Genomic DNA, 25,698 nt, shown 5'->3' with positions numbered 1-25,698 from the left:
TAAATCGTTGGATCTATTGAGAGATCAGGGCCTAAACTTGGATTGATGGAACTATTTTCAGATCAACTCAAGATTCCAAAAAGACAGAGACAAATTTGGTATAGCAGCGAAATTTGGGAACTTTGACAAAATTATTTGGGGAACAGATAAGAAAATGTTATCAAAAATCTATAACTTTCTATTAGATGAAGATAGGGCAGAGTCCATAGCAAGAAATCAACTGAACATCTGGGAAAAAAATCTAGGACATAGACTAAATTTTAATGATTGGGAGATAGCTTGGAATAGAAACTACAAAATAACTAAATCGACAACGTTTAGGGAAAATCATTACAAATTGTTACACAGGTGGTATCTAGCCCCAGCGAGGCTAGCCAAGATGTTTCCAAATCTCTCTCCCACATGTTGGAAATGTGGAAAAACGGTCGGCACCTTCTACCACCTATGGTGGACCTGCCCTGAGACTAAAAAGTTCTGGTCCAAAATCCGACACTGGCTCTGTGAAATAACGGGACAGGAGGTAGACATAGCCCCAGAGCTTTTCCTCCTAGGCATAACCGAAGAAGGCTTTAACAACAATAAAACCCAACTGATAATCCAGATTATAACTGCGGCTAGATTAGCTTTCGCAAAATGCTGGAAAAACAAACTTATGCCCTCAGAAGAAACTCTAATAAATAAGATCCTAGAGTGCGCAGAAATGGCGAAACTGACAAGTGAGTTAAAAAACGAGGACAACTCAAAATATTATGACGTATGGGGTATTTGGTATCACTGGTTGAACAATAAGACGAAAACATGACCTTAGAATTTGACTTGGCACATGTATTATAGTTGTATTGTATAAAATAATGTATAGTTAAGGATGAAGTCTTTTTTTTTAACTTTTGTTTCACTATATTGTATAAACACTGCACCTCCGAAAGGAGAGATAGATTGTATATTTTCTTTTTTGTTTCGGAAAACTCAATAAAGTATTTTAAAAAAAAAAAGAGAAAGAAAAACGTCCACACAGCATGAATAAACGAGATGATACCTCCCGCCTACCAGCCATTTGGAAACCCGCCCTTATTGACAAACGAGTCCCTAACACAAAGAATGACACCACACCCACACTCACAAGAGCCACACAGGATGCAGCCACCACACATCCACGCAGAAAGCAGACTCAAAACCACACTAATGATGAGACATGACCCCGGACCAGAAGCCAGACCACAGCTGCATCATTAGCCACTTTAAACCCCTCCAATCCATACATGAAGCAGACTGACACCCACCATGAATAGTTGGCACGGCCACGAACACGAAGCCAAACAACAGCAACACAGCTCACCAGCTCAAATCCCCCTGCTACTCAGACTAACCCGAGCACAACCAAGCCCCCACCTAAACAGAACACACACCCATCCAATCAAAGCACACCCAACCCCCCATCCAATCAGAGCACAGCCAAACCCCCAACCAATCAGAACACATCTCCGCCCAATCAGAACACAGCCAAGCTCCCACCCAATCAGTTCACAACCCCACTGGCAGTTAAAAGGAAAAAACAGCTGCGATCACACACATTGCTGCTAGAAGCACGAAGCCGAGAACACCAGCCTGAAGATGACGAATGAGACTTCGTCGAAACGTTGCCACGAAACCTCCAATTTTATGCAGGAGAAAACCTGAATAACCAAAGACCTACATACAAACACCCGTGAAAACCTCAGAATATATCTATATCTATATCTATATCTATATCTATATCTATATCTATATCTATATCTATATCTATATCTATATCTATATCTATATCTATATCTATCTATCTATATATGTATGTATGTATGTATGTATGTATGTATGTATGTGTATGTATATGTATATGTATATGTATATGTATATGTATATGTATATGTATATGTATATGCAAGTTTTGGTGTATTCGGGTCTTTTCCTGTGTAAGATTGAGAGTATCTTGGCGATACAAAAAGACACATCTCCAGGTACTTTGTTCCTCTTACTAGGGACAAAGAAGCCAAGAATGCTTTCCTCCAATTTTGCAATCCCAGGGCAATTCTGCTATGAATCAGTTAGGGAAAGGAAAATATACGAAGTCCCCTTATAGTTCATAGAGACACTGGTGTCAGTGAGTGAGTGCTTTCATATCTCTCTAACAAGAAACTGATTAGAAAGAAAAGTAAGCCTGAACTCTTCATACATAAACCAACCTACTTCCATGTTTTTTCATCCTTAGACCAAAATGCTTATTTTTTGTTTTTATTATCAGTTAACAGCTTTGAAACACAAACCACTATGCTATGTTTGCTTGCCAAATTTGTAATCTCTTTGGATCATGAGATTCTGCTGCAGGAAAAAGTGCAATATATACATATCTTAATTAAAGATAATGAAGTTTAAGAAGTAGAACAGTTTGGAAAGAAAATATTAAAATTAAATATCTACCCCATAATTTGAAGCAATGCTCTTGGTGTGTGTGTTTTTTTAAAAAATACATTGAAATAAACAGCTTGCTGCAAAATCAAATATGCTTCCCTGGGGTCTTGTTAAATTGCTGAATGTAAATTGCAATTGGAACTGACTATTAAAGATCTTGGTAGAGTAGGTTAAACATCTGCTCAATTTATTACAATTTTATTTGTACTTTAGCTGTAACTGGCGCAATTAAGCCAATCAGAGCAAGCGAATCAAATCTAATTTGCTCTCTAATGGACTAAAAAAGGAGAAATAAATACAGTCCTACTAGATCCAAATGATTAAATATGTCTCTAAGGGTATTCCCTCCCTTCATCTCAGTCAACAAAAATCAGGGAGCTCGTGTTATAATTAACCACTTAGGAGTGAGGTAAACTAGTTTGAGCAGAGATTCATTTTTCATAGGGTTTCAAAAAAAGATAAAAAGCAAAGAGCTGTGAATATAATGAATTGGATTCCTGCAAAATTGGATAAGTTTACATTTCTTCTAAATTATTTGCTTGCTATCCAGATTGCTAAGTGGCTGGGAAGGAAATAGGAACATGCTAATATACAGCTCCTTCCCTCCCCTCCCTCCCTTACTTCTGTCAATCACAAGAGCAGCTTGTAACAGGCTGGGAAGATTCTTTTCTAGCAGATTCCCAACCTTCATGGCCTTTTCCAGAAGATTTCATTTCCACCCAAATCCATTCCCTATTTTGGGATTCTTCTCTCTACTAATCTCAGAATTTTTTTTACTTCCTGACCATGTTCAGCCTTCATTTTGAATTTTTGAACTTTCCTCTTTCCTGTGGTTATTTAATTATTTTTTTCTCAGTCTGTTTGTTCTATAAATTGGGTGATTTTTCCAATTCTAGTGAATCTAGCGTGGAAGGTGCCTTGGGGAATGCCATTTTAATAACAGCCTAGCCCATTTAAGAGTACTCCAGATAATGGTATGTGTGTGATAGGCTGGAGAAGGTTACTTAATAGGATTATTAAGTTTATTTGTAACTGAACACCATGTTGATTTAACCTTTCATTTTAGACTGTAAAATGATAGTGGAAAAAATTAAGGGAGATGACCATTAAACTTAGAAAACAGAGTTTTAATTGATTCAACTCTGGGGAAGACTTTCAAGATTTTCTACCTTTTTTTTGCTCACAATACATTTTTTAATAAAAAATAGGAGTGAAGTGGTGGTGGTGGTGGGAGGGGGATAACAGATCTGGGGCCAGAAGGAAAAGAAGGTCCCAGCGGTGAAATCTAGGTGGATCTATCTGGTTCGCGCGAACCGGTAGAGCCAGTGGCAGGAGGCTCCAGGACGCCATTACGTCCCCTTTTTTACCCTCTGTGCATACACAAAAGGCTCTGGGCATGTGTGCTCACACTCCCGAACTGGTAGCGAAGGTAAGTACATTTCACCACTGGAAGGTCCCACAGTGAACCAGTAGAACCAATTAGAGCAACATGTTTACTGACATGGTCTGCCTTCCTCTGGCACATCAACATTCCACCAGTTGGAAAATTCTGGGAGTTGAAGTCTACACGTTGCAAAACAAGTTGCCAAATTTGATAAACATTAATCTAGAGGTATATAGATAAGACTAGAAGGGCCAGTTTTAGAACAGATCACATAAATCTGCCTCAGTTGCATGTGGCTGTGTGATCTGAAAATCATTAGTGGGCTATGCTTGCACTTGAATAAAAATCCTGGGTGGGTTTGCTTTATATTAAGATCTCTGTAAAACTGCCCATGCTTTTCCAGGGTGGGGAAAATCCTACATATAATCTGGCATTGCTATTAAATGATAAATGTCAATGCAAAGCTGCAACATTTGTTAGAAACTGAATCATCCCCAAGAAAGAAAAATATGTAAGCATCCATCCTATTTTTCAGGCCAGAGTACAAATGTTCCCCCACCTTTCATTTTTGCAACATTATAATTGGAAGCCAAGCACGGACAAATTGCCAAGGCAAACCACGATGTTTATTTTCAAAGTAGCAAAAACCAATTTGTAGTCACGATGCATAATTAGCTAACAAGAGAAATAATTCATGTTATCCTTCCAAGTGCACATTAAGTGTGTGGTATTTATGCTAGGATTTATTTGTTTATTTGAATTATATGTCGCTTTTCTATTTTGGTGAGTACTCAAGAGAGAAAAAGATTTTTTAAAAAAAAACAGGAACAGAATAGAAAAAGCAGTAAAATTTATTTCCTACATAAAATTTTTAAACAACTGGGGGACAGTTTAAATATTAAATACAAATAGTAATGCTTTTTATTAACATGTATAGCTTCAAAGCAATGGGATATTTTTGCTTTCTTGTGAATTAAATAGCTTTTGTTTTAATGACTTTTTAAAGAAAAAATATGTTTGATTTGAAGTATGCCTTATTCAGTTCTATGAAATTTAACTGCCAACTAAATTGTGCATAGATGGTTGCAATTTAATGTACACATTATAAAATTGCATTAACCTGATGTATGTTTAGCATTAATATTGTTTATTATACATTTTATAATTTTATATTTATTGTTCATGATTTCAGATAATGGAGGGTTGCAGAAAAATGATTTAAATTAATTAAATTAATATATGGTTTTTATTATTGCTATAGTTTTAAAATGAATGGTGCCTGGTGTAAAATATTTAGACCTTCAGAATTCTATATTATAAAGTAGGATGAAAATGATTTCAATAAATAATGGGTAAATAAATCATGCTTGAGAGTTCTGGCATACACTGCACATCCTACAGTATGAACATCTAAGAGAAAAAGGTTGGTCTGGGTTTCCCTGAGATACTTTTCTTTCTCCCACATGCACAGAATTGTTTTTAATTTATTTATTTGGTTAGGGACCCTTCAATCATACTAGCCTTTTAAAGATTTTAAAAGCTATAAATTTGAGTCATGGCAATATCCATGAGACCTATTTAAAACCACTGCAGGTCTACACCCCACTAAAATCAACTTCAGAAAATTAGATGTCTAGAGAAACTCTCACTCACCTGAAAACCTGAATAAATGGAATAGGAAAGCTTAGAAAAGAAGTTTGCCTGCCTGTCTCTTAAGCCTGCTAAGCTCTTGCCCAGTTATAAAATCATATTAATAATTATTGTCTGTGGTTGTCAGAAATAAGACAAGAAATATGTTACAGTATTGCAACATTTAATAGCAATTAAACAGTATAGTGTAGATAGGTCTCACTTATTGATAGTAATTGGGACGAGGAACTTCATCACTAAGAATGGTTTCAAAGGACTACACTGTCTTACAATGGCAGTTCTGGCAGTTCCAGTTGCGGTCATTAGGCAAATCTCACATGGTTGCAGTGTCCACAGTCATAGTAGTGAAGGTCTTAATTGATGATGATGTGACTACAGGATTTCTTTGCTCAGCACCCAATTACGATTACGTGACTGGGGAATGCTGGGATGGCTGCAACTATAAGGGCCCAATTTAAGTGTCCCTCTTTCACTGCCATCATGATTTTGAATAATTGTTCTTCAGATGGACATTAAACAAGGAGTACCTGTATATAAATAAGCATTTGGGGTTGGGTTTTTTTTTAAACAAATGGTTATTTGAATTTTTAGCTGTGAGCCTATCTGAGCAGGAGGACCTAGCTACTATAAGCCATACCATTATTGGCATTTAGTTAGACTACTGTTACACACTATACTCACTCTCCTTAAAACTATTCAGAAATTACAATAGTCCAAAATGCAGTGGACGGCATACTTTCTGGCTTCTATTTTAAGGACCATGTAAAATCAATTTGGTGAATCTTGAATTATTTGCCAATTGGTTTTCAGGTCCAGTACTGGACCCGAAGGTGCTGGATATAATCTAACACCTTTTATGTCTTCAGACCTTGGTATTTGCAGAACTGCCTACTCCAACATTACTATCTGGACCAGCAGGAACAAACACAGTGAAATGGTTATTGATCCATGTCTTTGGGAGATCTCGGTGGCCTGAAGCAAGAAACGGCCACCATAACTTTTCTGTGGCCATGCAGAAAAGTCTTCTGACTGTATCATGCCATCCAGTGGTGGGATTCAAAATTTTTTACCACCGGTTCTGTAGGCGTGGTTGGTGGGCATGGCTTGCATGGCTTGATGGATGTGGTTTGGTGGGCATGGCAGGGGAAGGATACTGTAAAATTTCCATTCCCACCCTACTCCAGGGGAAGGTAATTGCAAAATCCCCATTTCTTCCTGATCAGCTGGGACTCGGGAGCCAGAGAATAGATGGGGGTGGAGCCAGTCAGAGGTGGTATTTACCAGTTCTCCGAACTACTCAAAATTTCCACTACCGGTTCTCCAGAACTGGTCAGAACCTGCTGAATACCACCTATGATGCCATCTTTATTTTCAAATGCTACATTTGGGACATATTTTACTCTTTTTGTAGTGTTCTATCATGGATGTTTACTTGGTGTCTTTAATCTACATAAGCCTCCAAGTGTCTCTAGATTGTGAAAGCTACAGAGCAATAAATAAAGGCAAAGGTTTGACCAGTGTATGAAGGCTTGCTTGATGAGGGAAGGGAGATACTAGGAAAACTTCCTATAGGTTCTATAGATACAATGGAACATCTGCATGTGTGAGGCATGTACAAAATGGTTAGAAAATATAACATGGCAGAATATTTTTCATCCTCTCTTGTGGATGTCCTGATGCTCCACCTTGGGCTATTTCAGCTATCCCAAGCAATTTCAGATCCTCAGTTAAAATAAATGAGCAGAATATCAGTTTATACAAATTTTGAATAAGCCAAAAAAGACTTTTTAAGGCTTTCTTTTCCGGTAACTAGCATTGTTGCTTACATCATTGGTATGCAAATTCTGTGTTGAAAGCCTAGTTGTGGGATGCCACAATCCAAAGATGTGAGGAGGAGGGAGAGTGATGATCCTGGAGATGATTTCAGAAGAGATTTAAGGGCTGAAATAGATCTCATGACCACCTGCAAAGTTTAAGCGGCCCATTTTGTCCCTTAAGTCCCCTCATACAAAAGAAAAAAGAAAAAGAAAAAAGGCATAAATGTGTGTTGCCATCCACAAAAAGGAAGCCAGATAACCTAGCCAGTTTTTTACTTTAATGGAGGATATTGTGCTACCCATGGCTTATGTAGAGAGATCTTCCTTTAGTAACATTTTAAACTGTTACAGTCATAATTAGTTTTATCTGTGAAAGGTTATTTACATTTTTTAACAAAAGCCCTACAACAATTTAAGAAGTAGAACAATCTGCCAACAATTAAACATATTTCTACCTTTGGTTGGTAACAGTTTCCTTTTTGTTGTTACTTGTATGTACCATTCAGAATTTCACATTCTCTCTTAATGAGTGAACAATCTGTCTGCTTGCTAAGTACAGTCTCAGCTTTTGTTTTAACCATTTTTCCTCAGCTGAATATCCTCACACGTGTTAAACTACAACTCAGTCATCCCTGAATGGCTGTGCTAAAGCACAACATGCCTGCATACAGCAAGGCTATTTAGATATTTATCATTAAGACCAGGACTTTAAATGGAAGAGAGTTTGCATGGTATGGTAAAATAAGCCAAAATGGTGTTCAGAGTGGTACCGTTTTATCTGCATCACATAAAAAAAAAACAAGCAGAGTTTTAGCCATACTGTTTTGACCACCATCTTCATTGTTTTTAACCATAACGTATGGACACCTGTGTGGTTGTGTTTTCAGGCCTCTTCGATTTTTTCCCCAATATGGTTCATTGTATTTTTTACTCTCATCTCAAATTATTCTGTTTAAACAATCCTGCATTCACACATAATACAAAGGACCTGTCCCTATACCTGAGCTCTCCATCTACTTTTGAAACAGCTAAAAGCATCTTGGCATGAAATGTGTTGTTTTATTGCAGATGCCTAATCTTCTTCTATTGCTTCTATTCCCAGTCTTCTGACTTCTCTCCAAGATAAGAGGTAAGAAAACACGATGGGTTTTATGCACTCTGAGGCTGCCCTTGGAAGGGAGAAAACAAACCTTTATCATACCTGCTCCAGTTAAGAATGATTCAAGACTTTTGCACTCATGGACTGAAGATGAGAAGTTAATAAACATGAAGACATGATAGCATAATGAGGATGTTCCTGTTCATGCCATGGTTAGAAGCAAGTGGGGTCATGGTTTAAACCAGATTAAAACTGTTTTACAGTTTATACTGAGAGGAGACCTGATTTGCTGCTTGTGTCAATACCAGCAGGGATCACTCCTTATTGTATCTGAATTCAGGGAGAAATGATATCTTCCACTTCTCCCATCACAAATAAACCTTGCTCCATGTTTTGAAGCTCCATTTCACTACTGTTGTCCTCTATCTCAGGGGTCACCAACCTTTCAGGGACCCCTGGGATAGAGGACAGGGACCACTAAATTCATAATTTTAAATCCCATGGATCACTAATATGATCTGCCTAATGGGTGGGCATGGCTAGATGTCATGTGACTGGGTGGGTGTGGTCAATTCGATGTCACTCACATTGAGGAGCGCCTCGCTGGCCTCTATTTGCCCCTCCATTCACATCCACTCCTCGCTTCTCCACCCGGGCTCCTTAGGGTCCCAACAGGAAGCAGTTGTTGGAGCTAAGTAGCCACCATGAGAAAGAGTTGGCAAAACAGCTCAGTTCAAATTGGATCTGACCGAGAAGGAGGCTCAGCAGAAGCACCTCACTGAGGACTATGAGCATAGGCTTTCCAAACAGAGGGAAGACCTGCAGGAGTGCAAGGCCAGGTACCGGTGCCTGGACGCTCAGCGGACTGAGATAGTCAGCCAGTTCCAGGCCATGATGCAGTCCCACTGGAACAAGGTCCTCCAGATCTTTGCCACCAGCGGCGCTTCCCTCCAGCCTTCGCCCAAAGCCCTGCAGCAGGAGGCTGAAGCAGATCCCAAGTCGGAATTTCTGCCCCTCTCCAACCCACACAAGAAGACCCTGAAAGGGGAGACTCTCTGCAGCAACACAAACGTTCATTGCATGTATGCAGCCCAGGGGCCGTAGTTTGAGGACCTCTGATTTAGTGCAATATAAAAAATGCAAATTATTCTTCTGCAGACCACCAAAATTTTCTTGCAGACCACCAGTGGTCTATGAACCACCAGTTGGTGACCGTTGGTGACCGCTGCTCTATCCTAAACCTTGTCAAACACTTCGAACTAGAAGGCTTGCAAAGCGTCCTTCTGGTTTAATGACAACTTCAGCTCTGGTAGGCTATAATATCAAACATGCTCATTTAGCCTGATCACTGCTATATATAACCATTTGGTAATGGTATAGTGTTAAACAGTGGTGGGATTCAATTTTTTAACAACCGGTTCTGTGGGCGTGGCTTAGTTGGGGGTGTGGCTTGGTGGTCATGTGACTGGGTGGGCATGGCTAGCTGGTCATGTGGCTGGGTGGGTGTGGCTAGCTGGTCATGTGACCGGTGGGCGTGGCTATCTGCATAGGGACTACAGAGGGCTGAAAAAAGTCATTTCTGACCGGTCCTCGCACTTTTGACCGGTCCTCGCACTTATGACCATTCTCACATTTATGCCCGTTGCGGCATTCTTAACAACCGTGTCACTCATTTCACAACTGCTTCTCTTCATCATGGTGACAAGATAGGGCAAAAACGTAAAATATGATGACAGTCGTAAGTTCGAGGACTGGTCAAAAGTGCGAGGACCAGTCAAAATAACTTTTTCAGCCCTCTGAGTAGTCCATATGCACAAAAGAACTACCCAGAGGGCTGAAAAAAGTGATTTCTGACTGGTCCTCGCACTTTTGACCGGTCTTCGCACTTATGACTGGTCATCATTTATGCCCATTGTAGCATTCTTAACAACCGTGTCACTCATTTCACAACTGCTTCTCTTCACCATGGTGACAAGATAGGGCAAAAATGTAAAATGTGAGGACAGTCATAAGTTCGAGGACTGGTCAAAAGTGCGAGGACCAGTCAGAAATAACTTTTTCAGCCCTCTGAGTAGTCCATATGCATAAAAGGATACAGCAATAGAGAGGGATGAAGGAAGGGAAGGGAAATTAGAGTAGGAGTGAGGGTAAGAGAGGTAGGAAGAGAGGAGGAGAAGGAGAAAGGAAGAGGAAGTAGGGAGGAGAAGAAGAGGGTGAGGAAGAGAAAGTAAGAAGGAAAGAAAAGAGAGAGGTGGTAGGTCTGAGGAGAAAGATTGCTGTACAATAAAAAAGATGAAAGGGAAGAAAGCCAACCCCAAACATATAAAGATATTAAGATAAAGAATGAATTGTTAAACTTTAAAGAATAAAAGAGAACAAATATGAATAAATAACAATAATTAGAAACACACATACAAACATACGATGTATTTTCTTTGAACAGAGTATTTGGCCGGTTCACAAATTTAAACAGTGTTTAGTCATTTCAGTTAAATTTACAGTTTCTATATTTCCTTTTTGCCATATTTATTCCTCATCTATTTTTGTAAAAAACCAATATTACCCTTCATCTTCATCTCTAATCTTAATCAAATTCAATTTTTCCCTTCTATTCTATATTATACCCCTTCCCATTGTCATCTATTTTTATATCCATCCTTACATTGGTTAATTATGTAATATTACAGTTGTTTAATATAAATTCAACATTTTAATATAAATCAATTAGTTATATAACTACCTTTTTTGTATATTAATCAATATGAACATGAATATTCCAATTATTTCCATGCAATCCAATTTCTTACAAATCAATTAATTATATTTACTAATAATAATAAACCAAATAATTTCCCCCATATATTTCTCCAAACCACAACTTAACCATTTCTGCTTTCAACACAATATACAATTAATAGTATCTCAATTATTACAATTCCCTAGTTAAATAGAGCTTTTTTTCTTTTGTGTTTTAAAATCTTGAACTCTCCTCTTTTTCCCTAAATTTCCCATTGTTTGCACCTACCTTTTTTGGTGAGGAAAAAGAAAAGAATTCTGCCTGCCTAATTTTCCAACGTTGCAGCAACAGCAAAGCCAACAGCCTGCTTTACTTTCAGTTTCGTTTTTCAGCATAGCTAGGGCAAAAAAATCTGCTCCAGCAAGGAGCAGAGCCCTGAGCAAAACAGCTGAGAGAAAATCAGCTGAGAGTCGGGAGCCGATCTAATCAAGGGCTAATTAGCCTATGCTGAAGCTCCGCGGGCCAATAAAATTACAAAAAAACACCGAACCATTTGTTAAATTGCTGGCTCGCCCGCCCCTCGCCCACCACTATTTATTGGCAATAAATAGTGGTGCGGAGGGGCGGGGCAAGGCGCGGGGTGAGCCAGCAATTTAACAAATGGTTCGGCCGAACCCCCTAGAACTGGCAGAATTCCACCACTGGTGTTAAGGCACTGGTGATTATGACAGAGCTAGTTTGGTGTAGTGGTTAAGACACAAGGCTAGAAACCAGGAGATTATGAGTTCTAGTCCTGTTTTAGGCATGAAAGCCAGCATGGTGACTTTGGACTAGTTACATTCTCTCACTCTAACCCACTTCACAGGGCTGTTGTTGTGGGGAAAAGTAAAAGAAGTATCAGGTTTGTTTGCCACTTTGAGTTATTCACAAAAATAATAAAAGCAGGATTAAATAAATAAATAAAAATTCTGCACTAAGCAGCCAGATGTAATGATATGTGGGAGTGACCTGGGAAATCTGCCCCAGAGTGGGTTGTCTAGAATGGTTGTTAGATAAGAGACAGCATATTCCACAGCTAAACAGAGGGCAGAGCAAAAAAAAGACTCCCCTTAATTTCTCAAGATGTAAAGAAGAATAGTATTTTCATACTTACAAGATTCTGTTAATATAGCCTATAATAAACTAGGATTAGCTCATCTGATCGTATTTCCTGTCTGGTGCACCTGTTAAAGCTGACACCAGGCTGTTATGTTTCATGCTGGTTCAGCTGCCACTTTTTAATCTTGTGGTTGATCCAACAATGAATCAACTATTTAATTTTCCTCCCAAAACTCCTCCTTCAACCTTTAAATGCTTTTGGTTTGTATCCAAGCAAGGTAAAGCATGCTTCCTTAACTTTTCAACCATACAGTAGTGCTAAACTCCCTCTTTTCTTCCTCCTTTCCCCCCTTAAATCTTTAAAGTGCAACGTTGGCATATTGAAATGAACCTATAAAGTTTCCAGGAGTGCCCCTTCTCTTCTTTGAAGCTAAATCATCAGTTCTTTGCTTGAAAGTTTCCATAGATTTATAGTGAAACGTAGAAGTGGAGGAGCAATCTGTTCCCATTGCTTTAATCATTACAGCATCAAAGCATTAATGATACAATGAGAGAAAATAAAGACAGAATGGAGTTTGCATTGCCATCAAATGAGGGAGCCTGGGAAGGGTGTGTGGAGGACATTTCAGTCCCCCCTGTGCAAACAAGGGAGGACTGAAATGTCCCTAAAGGGAAAAGATGGACACTAGGATACCCATCCCTAGCCAGGAATGGGAAAAATAAAGGAGGAATTAACATTTGGATCCAGTGGTAGCCAAAATCTGGACTGAACATCAGCCTGGGTACCATCATCAAACCACAGCAACTGAGGTAGCCAAGCCTCCAAAATAATATCAAGACTTAGCACAATATAAATGCCTACAAAGGTGTCATTGAGACTTACTCACTACTTGTGTAAATTTATAGTCTTCTTAAATGTATCATCAACATTGTTAGCTGTATGTAAAATACCTCCATGATTTTTCTTCTCAAATTGGCTTTTTATTAATGTTCTATTTTTTCTTCTTATTGCTTTTTCTACATTCTCTGATTCCTTCTCACTCTGCTAATTAAAATAACTGTGTTATTGATACCTGTTTTGTTTACGATTCCCTGTTTTACATGAATCACATTTGCAATTCTCTAGAAAATGGTGGGCTTTCAAACTCTTAGTTGCAGGCATCATCCTGCCATTTTAAACTCATCTTGTCCTGTTGATCACCCATGACACAATACCTGGGGAGGGATAAAAAAGGAAAGGAACTGTCCGGAGGTCTTCAGTTCCTGAATGAAAGGCAGGAAATAAATTAAATAAACAAACTTGACATGGAGTTCACATTTCAAAGGGAAAGTTGAGATGCCCAAAAAGTCAGTATGGCAGCCGCTTTGTAGAATCTAAGCACCACTCTTTTACAACTCATTCAAAAGGGCTTTGACTGACTACTAGTGGTTGCTATCTTGACTTTTTTGCCCTCTCCTGTGGTCATCCTGGGGCAAATATAGAAATGAGCTGTTCTACTTTTTAGCAAAGACACTCTTGAAGAATGGTGACAGATTATATAAAGGTATATCCCCTCTCTTGTTGAGAAAATTCATTTCATCACTCAGAAGTCTCGGCAATTATTAAATATACTATGCCTGGACTGGGGTCTCAAATTTGTGAAGGGGCCTGTCTCTTGGTATGTTAATGACCATTAATTGTCACACCCTGCTCAGCTGCTATGTATTTTAATTTTTGTTTTTATAATGGATTTTTAAAAAAAGATATTTTAAGATTGCTCAGATCTCAGAGTACTGATATGGGTGGCAATACAAATTAAATAAATAAATAAATTCTGTATGTATCAAATCCACTTGTAAGATATGCCAAATATGACAATTCCAATATGATACATTAAGGCAGGTTTCCAGCTGACAAAATTTGTTATTCATTTATTTAATATCTATAGCCTCCTAACTCAACCAAGTGATTCTGAGTCACTTACAATTCTAAAATTATAAAACAATTAAAATTTAAATATATTAAAGCAATAAAAAACACCCTAAAAATAAGTATTAGTCTAAGTGAGAAATGTTTTATTATTTAAATCCAAAAAGAGAATTTTTCTTCTAGCTAACAATCGAAGCTTTCATTAAAACTATTCAGAGAAAACTGATTTTGAAACTTGTAGCTCCCAAAGGTTCACATTAGACTCTACTTAGAAGTCTAGAGAAGACTTTGGGTTCACCAGTTAATTTTATTATTATTTTGGGGATGATTCAGATTTATCAATATATGCCAACATACTACATGTGATTCCTTATACTTGCCTTCATGTATCAAACTATGAATATTATTTTGCTTTCATGATTTTCCCAAGCCCCTTTTATAATAATTTTTAAAGTGGTATATAATGTCAAAAATCCATTTTGTATAGTCTAAGGTCTTAACTTTTAAAACAATAACTCCGTATGCAAGTTGTGCAATACAAAAAGTAATGGGCACATACCTAGGATCATAATACATGAAAATTACTATATCAAGTAATTACTAATATTCTTATCCCAAAGATGGAATTTACTTTAAAACCTTGGTTTTATTGTACAAGAGAGAGAGAGAGAGAGAAAAAGGAAGCAACATGAGATCTATTTTTATGGTTTAATTGGACAAGCTTAAGAACCTTGCCTGGACAATTCTTCTTTCTGAGCTTATGCCATAAAACCTGATAGAATATCTAAAACTCTGGTTGTCAATTATTACTATTCAGTTCTTTGATGGTTTTGTATAAACAACATTAAAATTAAAGATTACTGAAACTTATTCTGCACAGAAGAATAGATTTAACTTCTTAAAAATGTCCAGTGTAAAGAAGGCCCATTTGAGTTAAAAGAATGAAAAACTGACAAAATGATGGTTTAAACCAATATTTCTCAACTTTAGCACCTTTAGATGTGTGGGATTTCAAGTCACAAAAATGCAAGTATAGCCAAGAATAAGAAAAATAGATGAAGAACATCAATTTTACCAATGGTTGAATCTGATAGAATAAAATTATTTTAATGTTTCTATTGTTTGTGTTCTTAAAGCATAGAGCCATGGTGATGCAGTGGTTAAGAGTGCAGTACTGCAGGCTAATTCTGCTGGCTGCCTGCAATTTGGCAGTTTGAATCTCATCAGGCTCAAGGTTGACTCAGCCTTCATCCTTCCGAGGTGGGTAAAATAAGGACCCAAACTGTTGCGGGCAATATGCTGACTCTGAAAAATCGCGTAGAGAGGGCTGTAACATTGTAAAGCAGTATATAAGTCTAAGTGCTATTACTATTCTTGATAGCAGTTTCCTTATACAGAGCATATGAAGAAGATTACAGATTGATTCCAAATCTTGTCAGGAGAAATTGGGAAAGACTTCCACCTGATATTCTGGATACCCAGTGCTGTCTTCTCTATCGTAACCCTGCCCAGGTACATTGGAATAAATTTTACACTTAGCATGGCAAAAGAACTTGCAAGTTTGAAATTATGAGAGTTGAAATCTAATGCATCCAGTGGGATTAGTTATTAGGGAAATCAGTAAAAGGCCATTTTAAACTATCAACACTTGATCATGCTGTAAGCAATTTCCCATGTTTCTATACCTGAAATAAAGACCTACAGTTGGAAACTAGAAAGAACAAGAATAGAGTAGATAAGGGCAGAGCAGAATAATTGTTTCTATAGTTTTTTTAAAAAAACATTTTATTGTGATTAGTAAGAAGGAGACATATTGATTACATCAGAGCAGCTCTGCAGATTCACACTGTGTCTCTCAAACACATACCTACGACTGGAGATAGGCATGATAAAAGTTGAGTGTCTAGCTTCTACTAACCTTTGGTTAAAGCTCAAGTTCTTTCCCTAAGGTTTAGTATCGATAACTTCCAATTCATATGGATCAAGGCTATGGAATTTAATGCTTCAAATTTAGGCTGCCACAGTTCTTAAAATGGAATATGGACAAATGAAACAATCCCTGAAGCAAATGTTAAAGGATAAGCGGGGCAGAGAGATCTAGAGAAAGCTCCAATCTTCCCGTCACAAGTACACAACAGATATATTGTCACTGCTGCCTCACACAGCTAAAACACTTAGCCGTTGGAAAATTTTCTCTATTGCCTGATGCCATGTTCTCCCCTCTGCAGTATTGGACAGTAAATACAAAAAAGTTCCATTGGCTGAAAGGCTTTGCACTTGCAATTCTGGAGAGGTAGAAACTACAGAACATGTCCTTCTACATTGCTCCCTTTATGAAGACAGTTAAACTGGATTCATACTTCCTCTGATCAGTACATATCCTGGTCATCCAGATTGGGCCTATGCTCAGATGCTGCTCATAGAAGAAGCACCCCTTATTACAGAGCGTTTAGCTAAGTTCTGCATGCAGCACAGAAGGTCTATCAAACTCTGATTGACCATTATCCTGCAATGCATCTCCTGTAACAATAATCTATTTAAAATTTAAATATCACTTCTTTGCAGATATTAATAGATATTTTTAGTTTGGTATAAATTTAGATACCATACTTAATATAAATTAGTGCTTATATTATCATTTAATGCAGCCAGTGATGGTCCTTTCCTCCTTGTGGTGCCACTGGTTACAGTCCACCTATTTTAGGTGGTGCTAAACTGATCATGGTCCCCTATGCCAAGCTCGGGTGACAGGCCAGTCAGAAATTTTGTCGCAACAAATAGTCCAAAGCCACCAGGGTGTTCCCCGCATGTGACACGAGATAGTCCCATCCAACCAATGTGAAAATGGACAAGAATACCGGTTCAGAAACAAAACCAGTTAAAGAAGCTAGCTCAAATGAAGCCAAAATCACTGCACATCGCCACTCTCAACATAGGAACACTGACTGGATGCAGCTGCAAGTTAGTCAAAATCCTGAAACACCGCCATATTGACATAGCATGCCTTCAGAAGACCAGATGGAAGGGACAGAAATTCAGAGACATTCAAGAAGGTTACAAGCTGGTTTACCAAGGAACTTCCAACAACTATGGAGTTGCTGTTGTCATGAGCAAAGATCTACACAGCCACATGCCTGAGGTCCAGAGACACTCTGACCGTCTCGTGTCTGTTACCATTGACACACTCACCAGTCGACACCAGGTGTTTTTTGTTATGCCCCACAAACAGGACTTGATGAAGATACCAAGGATCAGTTCTGGAATCTGACTAAGATCTGCGCCTGTGCTGAAGAAGATCTACTGCTCCTCTGTGGTGATATGAATGGTCACATGGGAAGCAGTTGGGTTGGCTACCAATGTCATGGGAACAAAGGTTATGGAAACTGCAATGAAGATGGATTTCGAATCCTGGACTTTGCAGAAGCAAATGATCTCATTATCTGCAACACATTTTTCAAGAAACGTCCAGACCATCTCATTATTTTTCCAATGGTGGAAATAGCAGTCAGATCGATTTTATTCTCTTGAGAAGGCGTGGCCTTCACATGGTATGCAACACCAAGGTTATCCCTTGGTGTTCTTGCCCCACAACACAAATTAATTGTTACAGAACTGAAAATAAAAATAAATAAACAAAACAAAACAAAACAAAACAATAATAAAATAAAATAAAATAAAATAAAATAAAATAAATAAAAGGCCATAAGAGAATGAACAACAGCACCACAGGCCATGAGAGAATCAAATGGTGGAAGTTGCAGGATAAGTGGTGGGTTTCAAATAATTTCACCACTGGTTCACCAAAAATGTTAGCGTGTGCACGGCTTCCATACATGCATGCCCGTATGGCGAGACTTGACAGAGCAGCCTTTCAGAACCTGCTCCCCTCCATCTCTGCTCTCTGGGGCAACCGCTGCTTCTCTCCACACTGCTGGGAGACCATCTTGGACAATTTAGCAGCTGTAAGCTGCTGCTTTCCTCTAAATCCCATCTGGACAGCGCTGCGGCACAAAGAAGCAGCAGCCATGTTGAATGCTGTTTCTCTCAGCTGCAGCGCTTTCCGGATGGGACTTAGAGGAAAGCAGCAGCTCACAGCTGCACAAGACGCTCTCCCAGCAAGAGCAGCAGCAGAGAGGAGCAGCTGCTGACCCGGAGAGCACATGGAGCATCTCAACGAAACCAAGGCTCGGCAAGGGAAAGAAAAAGCGGCTGCAAGATCTCTGCTGCAGCGCTTTCCGGATGGGACTTCTTGCAGGTAAGAAGAACAGTCCGATACATTCCCAAACTGCTTCAGGCCTCCTGTGCCCATGCTACCCCGTACGGCCTTTTGGCCTAGTGTGGCAGGCCATAGGCTGAATGAATTGCTTTGGCCCGGGGGGGAGGCGTAGTTTGTGGCCAGAGGGGGGCGGCGGCATGCGGGTGGAAGCCTAGGGCAAGGCTGTAGCGGAAGAATGGCGCGTTCCCTGACCCACTCAAGGCAAACAGCTAGCAGGCGGAGGCTCCGGGGCAAGGCTGGAACCAGGGAATGGCACGTCCCTGCGCCCCAACCCGAGGTGAAAGGTGACATGCTTATCTTTGGTGAGCAGAGTGGATGAGGTGCGGAGCCGAGGCACAGAGATTAGCTGCCATGTGGCGAAGGCAAAATATATAGGGGGGAGGGGCGGGGGGGCAGGGCCAGTCAGTGGTGCGATTTGCCTGTTCTCCGAACAACTCAAAATTTCTGCTACCGGTTCACCCAAACCAGTCCCAACTGGCTGAATACCACCTCTGGGCAGGACCACAAAGAAACAATTACAAAAAAAGCATATTCTCACAAAATCAGACCCTGCACTAGTGGGAATACTCTAGGAAGAAGATGATGATCATCATGTAATACGGGTTGTAACTGAAATTTTATATGCGCCAGTTAGGTTATGCATAGCTAGTTGCTGCTGTATCTTCTTTCAGTTCTTCCCAAATTAACAAGTCCCTCCTGTATCATTCCCACCTCCTTGCTGATTCATTGGAGGCTTCTAGAAAGAAAATCAGGAAGTCTCTGCTCTAATCTACACAGGGGGGAATGTTGGTTCTAACTGAAAGTACTATAATTCAGTTGCTGGAATTGTTATAACTTCATCCCATTTATCACAATAAATCTTGCTTAGGAAAACAATCACTTTCAGTTTAGGTAGATGCTAAAGGAGTTGACAACATGCTGGAACTCGAGCATCTCCTCTGCTTGTATCTTCTGCACTATCTATCACTCACTTTGGCTAGGATGCTAAGCTTCTCTTTAATATTCTGCCTACACCTATTCCTAGGCTTCTAGGGAAGAAGCATTAGGTGCTCTTTCCTCTGTTCTACCATTAAGGCTGTTTCTATAAGTACGCATGAGTGAGGTCAAAGGGTTAATGTTCCACCTTTAAATGACAAGACCCTACAAAGTAATTCTGAAGAAGCAGTTCGAGCAGGCCAAAGCTAGTTGGGGAGATGGTGCCGAGTTAGGTGAATCATTGCTCTAGCTCAAGATAAAGTAGCAGCATTGCTTATGAAATCATCGTTCCTGCTACTTCGGGTGTTAAAAGGCTCTCTGAAGATCAATCTGAACAGCTTTTCAAGATGCATGGATTCGAAATGTTCCCAGTGGGGGGAAAATATCAATATAGCACACAACACCCTCAATGGCATTTGCAATAGTTGATCTTGCTAGCCTAGCTGTGAAGCTGATGGTTTGAGGGAGAAGGGGATAAGTGAGTATGAGTGTCTGGTGGAGAGAGGATATAACAGGAATCCTTTTCTGTTATGAAAAATACAGCAAGGTGAATGAAAGCTAGACATTTCTCATGCATTCGTTAAAAATATCAAAAAGAAATTCATGTAATTCTTGGTGTAATTTTTAATTCATCTTTTAATTAACTTCTGAAGAACAGATACAGGAAGGAAGAAAATTATTGCAGCTGTTGATATATATATATTTTAAAGTATATTCTCTTTATTATAATATTAACAGATTAAATAAAATGCTGAGAATCAATAGAAAAGCATATCTGAGTATTTTGCTTTCCTCCAGTTAATACCAAAGAAGCGTGCTTGATGGAGAGAATCCATTAGCACTTATGAAGTGCTCAGGCACTGTTAATGATCAGTAATAGCCTGGTATACAGTACAGAACCGAAGAAATGGTGATACAGGATACAAGAAACTATTTCAACATCCAATCCTTATTTTTCTGTATATCTTCTTCTTTAAAAAGAAGTGGAAATATTTCAGTCCAAAATATGGGTGCCATTTTGTCTTTAAATAAAAATCAGAAAAAGTATTGTTTCGATATTCAATATTTCGATATTTCTGACAAGTCAATAGATTCACTTAACAATGTGACTAACTTAATAACTGCAATGAATCACTTTTCAACTGTGGCAAGAAAGATAGTAAAATGGAGCAAAACTCATTCAACAACAGCCTTGCTTAGCAATGAAAATATTGGGTTCAACTATAATCATAAATTGAGGACTATTTGTATAGTCATCTATGTACTTAAATGACATCATTTATATGTGCATGCTGAGCCACAATACGCTTCAATCCTAAGGGATACTTTCTGTTAGCCTTTCCAAATCTTCCATAAAACAGATATATTCAATACTTTTATTTTACAGATGGATTTGTTGATCAGTCGTTAAGTCATTTACAATTCTCCATGACCTCATGGACCATAAGCAAGCCAGGCCCCCCTGTCCTCCACTGTTTTCCATAGTTTGCCCACATTCATGTTCATTGCGTCGATGACACTATCTAACCATCTCATCTTCTGCCATCGTCTTCTTCTTTTGCCTTCAATCTTTCTCAACAGTAGGGTCTTTTCTAATGAATCCTCTCTTCTCATTTGGTGATAAAAAGTATTCAAGCTTCAGCTTCAGTATCTGTCCTTCTGAACAACAGTCAGAGTTTATTTCCTTTAGGATTGATTGATGTGTTCTCCTTGCAATCCAAGAAACTCTCAAGAATCTTTTCCAATGCCACAATTTGAAAGCATTTAATTCTTTGGCACTCAAGCGTTACTTATAGTCCAACTCTCACAACATTAATATTGGGATTGCTAATGGGTAGCTAATGTTAAAACACAGTAATGTATCCAAAAATAGGTTGATCAAAGATGAATCCACAAAATTTCAAGCTCAATATATAAGCCCACACTATCAATGCATTATCAGAACAAGATGATAAGAATCAGTATATAACCCCTCTTTCTATACTATGAACATATTAACACTATGAAGTTTTATATTATAGTAACTATATTTAGATTTGCCAACTGGCATCACATTTCAATGATATCTTCAGCAACCACTTTAAACATTTGACATTTTAAAGAAACCACAACTCATGCAGAAGTTTGAAAAACGGCTTTGGAAAATAGCAGAATGAGATTGATCTTGCATGTGTTCCAGATGCTTCCTTCAAGTCATTTTTGAACTACCCACAGCCCTAGAATACCCTAAAGGACTTTGCATATTTATTGGGAATACCAGAAATATGTCACCTACCATCTCACCATTTTTAATATCCCAGCCTCCTATTCAGCGGATATCCATGATAGTGAAAGAAATGAACAGATTAAATTTAATGAAATAAAACTATACAATTTAAGCATAACAAAAATACTGTGCATATATAGTAAAACAATTAAAAAAGGAATGTATTGTTTAATATATTTATAAAATTGTTTTATACATGTATAGAACAGCTGCATTGTCTAAAATTAAAAGCAACTGAAAGCTATCAGACCAGTGCTTCTCTTTTCTATGCATAGGTAGTAAATATTTGTGGAAAAAATGTTATTTTTATACTTTAACATGAAAATAATGATTTTTTTGGTCCTTTGTCTGTAGTGGTTTTAGAAAAACCTACCAGCTTCAAAGAAGTAGAATATTTTTCTCTAAGGCAATAATGCAATTGAGAGTTTGAAAAGGTATAAATGCTTCTTACATAAAGATAAAACTGTTAAATAATGCCTATGATTCATATACTATATATTCATCACCTATGGAAGGACTTCCATATTGCTTTGCCAAATGCATTTGAAGTAGAGGAAAATCAATTAATGGATAATGGTTCAATGTGGACTACAAGCATTTTTTAAAATAATTAACACAAAACAATGTTAACAGTAATACTCTCTGCAGGCATTTGAATTTCTGCTGTCACCCACTCATTTTGGCATAATTTTATCCATGAAATATTTGTGTCATTTGAGTTAGTAATATCTTCCCATATTCCCACTACAGGCTTAACTTCAGTTTGTCATCCGGTAGCATTCACAGTTCATCTGTTTGTCAATTTTTACACATTTCTTTTGCAAAGAATGAATATGCTTACCTCTGAAAAGAAAGAACGCTTGGAAGTCTATCTACACATTATGCAGAATCAGATGGTAGATTGTGATGATAAAATTCTGGATTCTATCTGATGAAAAACAGATGAGCATAGGAAGAGCTATGTTGGATCACATCAAAAGGCTCATTTGCCCAGAAGTCTGTTTCTATAGCAGCCAAACCAGAAGTTGAAAGGAAGGCAGCAAGTCAAAGGCAAGAACATTTTCTTACTAGAATAGAATAGAATAGAATTCTTTATTGGCCAAGTGTCTTTGTCTTTGTACATACGCTCTCGGTGTATATAAAAGAAAAGATACATTCATCAAGAATCATAAGGTACAACACTTAATGATAGTCATAGGGAAACAGTCAATATAAAGGATGTCAGCAACAAGGTTACAGTCATACAGTCATAAGTGGGAGGAGATGAGTGATAGGAACGATGAGAAGATTAATAGTAATGCAGACTTAGTAAATAGTTTGGCAGTGTTGAGGGAAATATTTGTTTAGCAGAGTGATGGCGTTCGGGAAAAAAATTGTTCTTGTGTCTAGTTGTTCTGGTGTGCAGTGCTCTATAGCGTCATTTTGAAGGTAGGAGTTGAAACAGTGTATGTCCAGGATGTGAGGGATCTGTAAATATTTTCACAGCCCCCGTTTTTGACTCATGTATTATACAGGTCCTCAATGGAAGGAAGGTTGGTAGTAATTGTTTTTTCTGCAGTTCTAATTATCCTCTGAAGTCTGTGTCTGTCTTGTTGGGTTGCAGAATCAAACCAGACAGTTATAGAGGTGCAGATGACAGACTCAATAATTCCTCTGTAGAACTGTATCAGCAGCCCCTTGGGCAGTTTGAGCTTTCTGAGTTGGCGGAGAAAGAACTTTCTTTGTTGTGCCTTTTTGATGACGTTTTTGATGTTAGGTATCCATTTTAGGTCGTGAGATATGGTAGAACCTAGAAATTTGAAGGTCTCTACTATTGATACTGTGTTGTCTAGTATTGTAAGAAGTGGTAGCATGGGAGGTTTTCTCCTAAAGTCCACCACGATTTCTACGGTTTGGAGTGTGTTCAGTTTCAAATTGTTCTGGTTGCACCACAAGGCTAGTTGTTCAACCTCTGTATGTGATTGTATGAATCTCTATCTCTGTATGAATCTGTATGTGGATTCATCATTGTCTCAAATGAGACCGATCACTACTAATGGACTCCATTAATGGTGTGTAACAAAGGATTTAAATAATTTTATTAAATATTATAGTTAAAGATAAAAATAATATAAACTACAAAAAACAAAAGAATAAAAAATAGAAAGTGCAATATGTATGTATGTATGTATGTATGTATGTGTGTATGTATGTATGTATTTCCCTTTAGCCAGGTTCTTCCTACGTAAACCAAGATTTTTATGCAGCCCTAGTTCAGTGAAACTAGGTTCAGCTGCATAAAAATCTTGGCTTACGTAGGAAGAACCTGGCTAAAGAGAAATAGACATAAAGCCTACAAAAAGGAAAGATATATATATATGTAGTCTTTGGTTATTCGGGTTTTCTCCCGTGTAAAATTGGAGGTTTCTTGGCAACGTTTCGACGAAGTCTCATTTGTCATCTTCAGGCTGGTGTTCTCGGCTTCGTGCTTCTAGCAGCAATGTGTGTGATCGCAGCTGTTTCTTCCTTTTAACTGCCAGTGGGGGTGTAAACTGATTGGGTGGGAGCTTGGCTGTGTTCTGATTGGGCGGAGGTGTGTTCTGATTGGTTGGGGGTTTGGCTGTGCTCTGATTGGGTGAGGGGTTGGCTGTGCTCTGATTGGCTGGGTGTGTGTTCTGTTTAGGTGTAGGCTTGGTTGTGCTCGGGTTAGTCTGAGTAGCAGGGGGATTTGAGCTGGTGAGCTGTGTTGCTGTTGTTTGGCTTCATGTTCGTCGAAACGTTGCCAAGAAATCTCCAATTTTACACGGGAGAAAATCCGAATAACCAAAGACCTACATACAAACACCCGCGAAAACCTCAGAAAACATATATATATATATATAAATAGAAAAGAAAAAAATGAGAATATAGCAGAAGAAAGTAAAAATATACAGTGATATAAATTTCTCCTTATTTGCAACATATAAACACAATTTTAACAATTTATCACAATCTTTTCATCCATATCACTTCTCTTATCTATAAATAGATCCTTAAAACCCTGTTGAGCAAAAGTTCATTAAGAGTTACCAGAAATAACATGTCTATTTGAACTTTGATTAAATAAATCCATTTTATATTCCTACCTATATTCATCTGTTCATTCATCATTCATTAGACTTGTATGCCACCCATTTAACATGTCTTCTTTATTAGAGAAATTCTTTTTACTTTTAACAATTGTAATATTTAATTTCTTCAAATAATATCCTAAAGTTTGTCTGTTTTTTATTTTTTTGTTCCTTCTTACAAAACCCTTAAGGACTTTAATAGATCCCTTTAATAAATTCAATATAAGAAAGTTATTGCTTGTTCTGTTTGCTACTTGTATATCACTTTATGCATCATTTAGAAGCTTATGCAAAGTCTTCAAGAATTCATGATAGTAAACCTAACTAACTTTATATTCTGAAATATTGATTCATAGGTTGTATTTCCCCCTTTTTTGTTCCTTCCCCCCAATAGCTATGTGAATTCCTTTACTGCCCTCCCCACCCCTCCAACATTCCTCTTTTCTCTGTGCTTCTCTAAAGTTCATCTGTAACAAATACATAAGACAACAAGCAATGCCCCAAATTTTTAGGGGGTGAAACATTTTTTTCTATTTTACATTTTCTTCATTCACAATATTTCATGACTAAAAATGTCCTCTATCCTTGTCCTGAAGCTATTCACTGATAAACAGCATTTGCTACTAAAAGTATACTTTGTTTTTAAAATAAAAATAAGAAAACAAGATATGGAATCATAGATGCAGATTACTGCCCTGCAGCCTGGCAAAATGATTTTTTATCTATGGAAAGAGAGTACAGAGGTGATGAAAATCAGTTTTAATGAGGCCAAATACATGTTATCTCAGAATCATTGCACCATATTTTTCAAAAACTCTGGAACACCATGGAACTTTTCCAGAGGATTGGAAAAGAACTGATGTAGTTCCTATCTTAAAAAAAAAAAGTGGGGGGAAGGAAACAAATCCAGGAAACTACAGATCAATCAGCCTAACATCAATATCTGGGAAGAT

At 38.1% G+C, this 25,698-nt stretch overlaps 1 long non-coding RNA gene across 1 annotated transcript in view; it reads right to left on the bottom strand.

The window, feature by feature from the left end:
- Nucleotides 1–22,723, bottom strand: part of LOC117655054 (uncharacterized) — a 43,102-nt gene extending 20,379 nt beyond the window's left edge. Inside the window, exon 1 of the long non-coding RNA XR_004588520.3 lies at nt 22,498–22,723. This is a non-coding gene — a long non-coding RNA (uncharacterized LOC117655054). The remainder of the gene's footprint in view (nt 1–22,497) is intronic.
- Between the last annotated feature and the right edge of the window lie 2,975 nt (nt 22,724–25,698).

This window comes from Pantherophis guttatus, chromosome 4 (assembly GCF_059756535.1).
Source record: "Pantherophis guttatus breed Tessera chromosome 4, ASM5975653v1, whole genome shotgun sequence".
NCBI lineage: Eukaryota > Metazoa > Chordata > Lepidosauria > Squamata > Colubridae > Pantherophis > Pantherophis guttatus.
The sequence above is the reverse complement of the archived record's forward strand: the minus strand, read 5'-3'. Positions and strand labels throughout refer to the sequence as shown.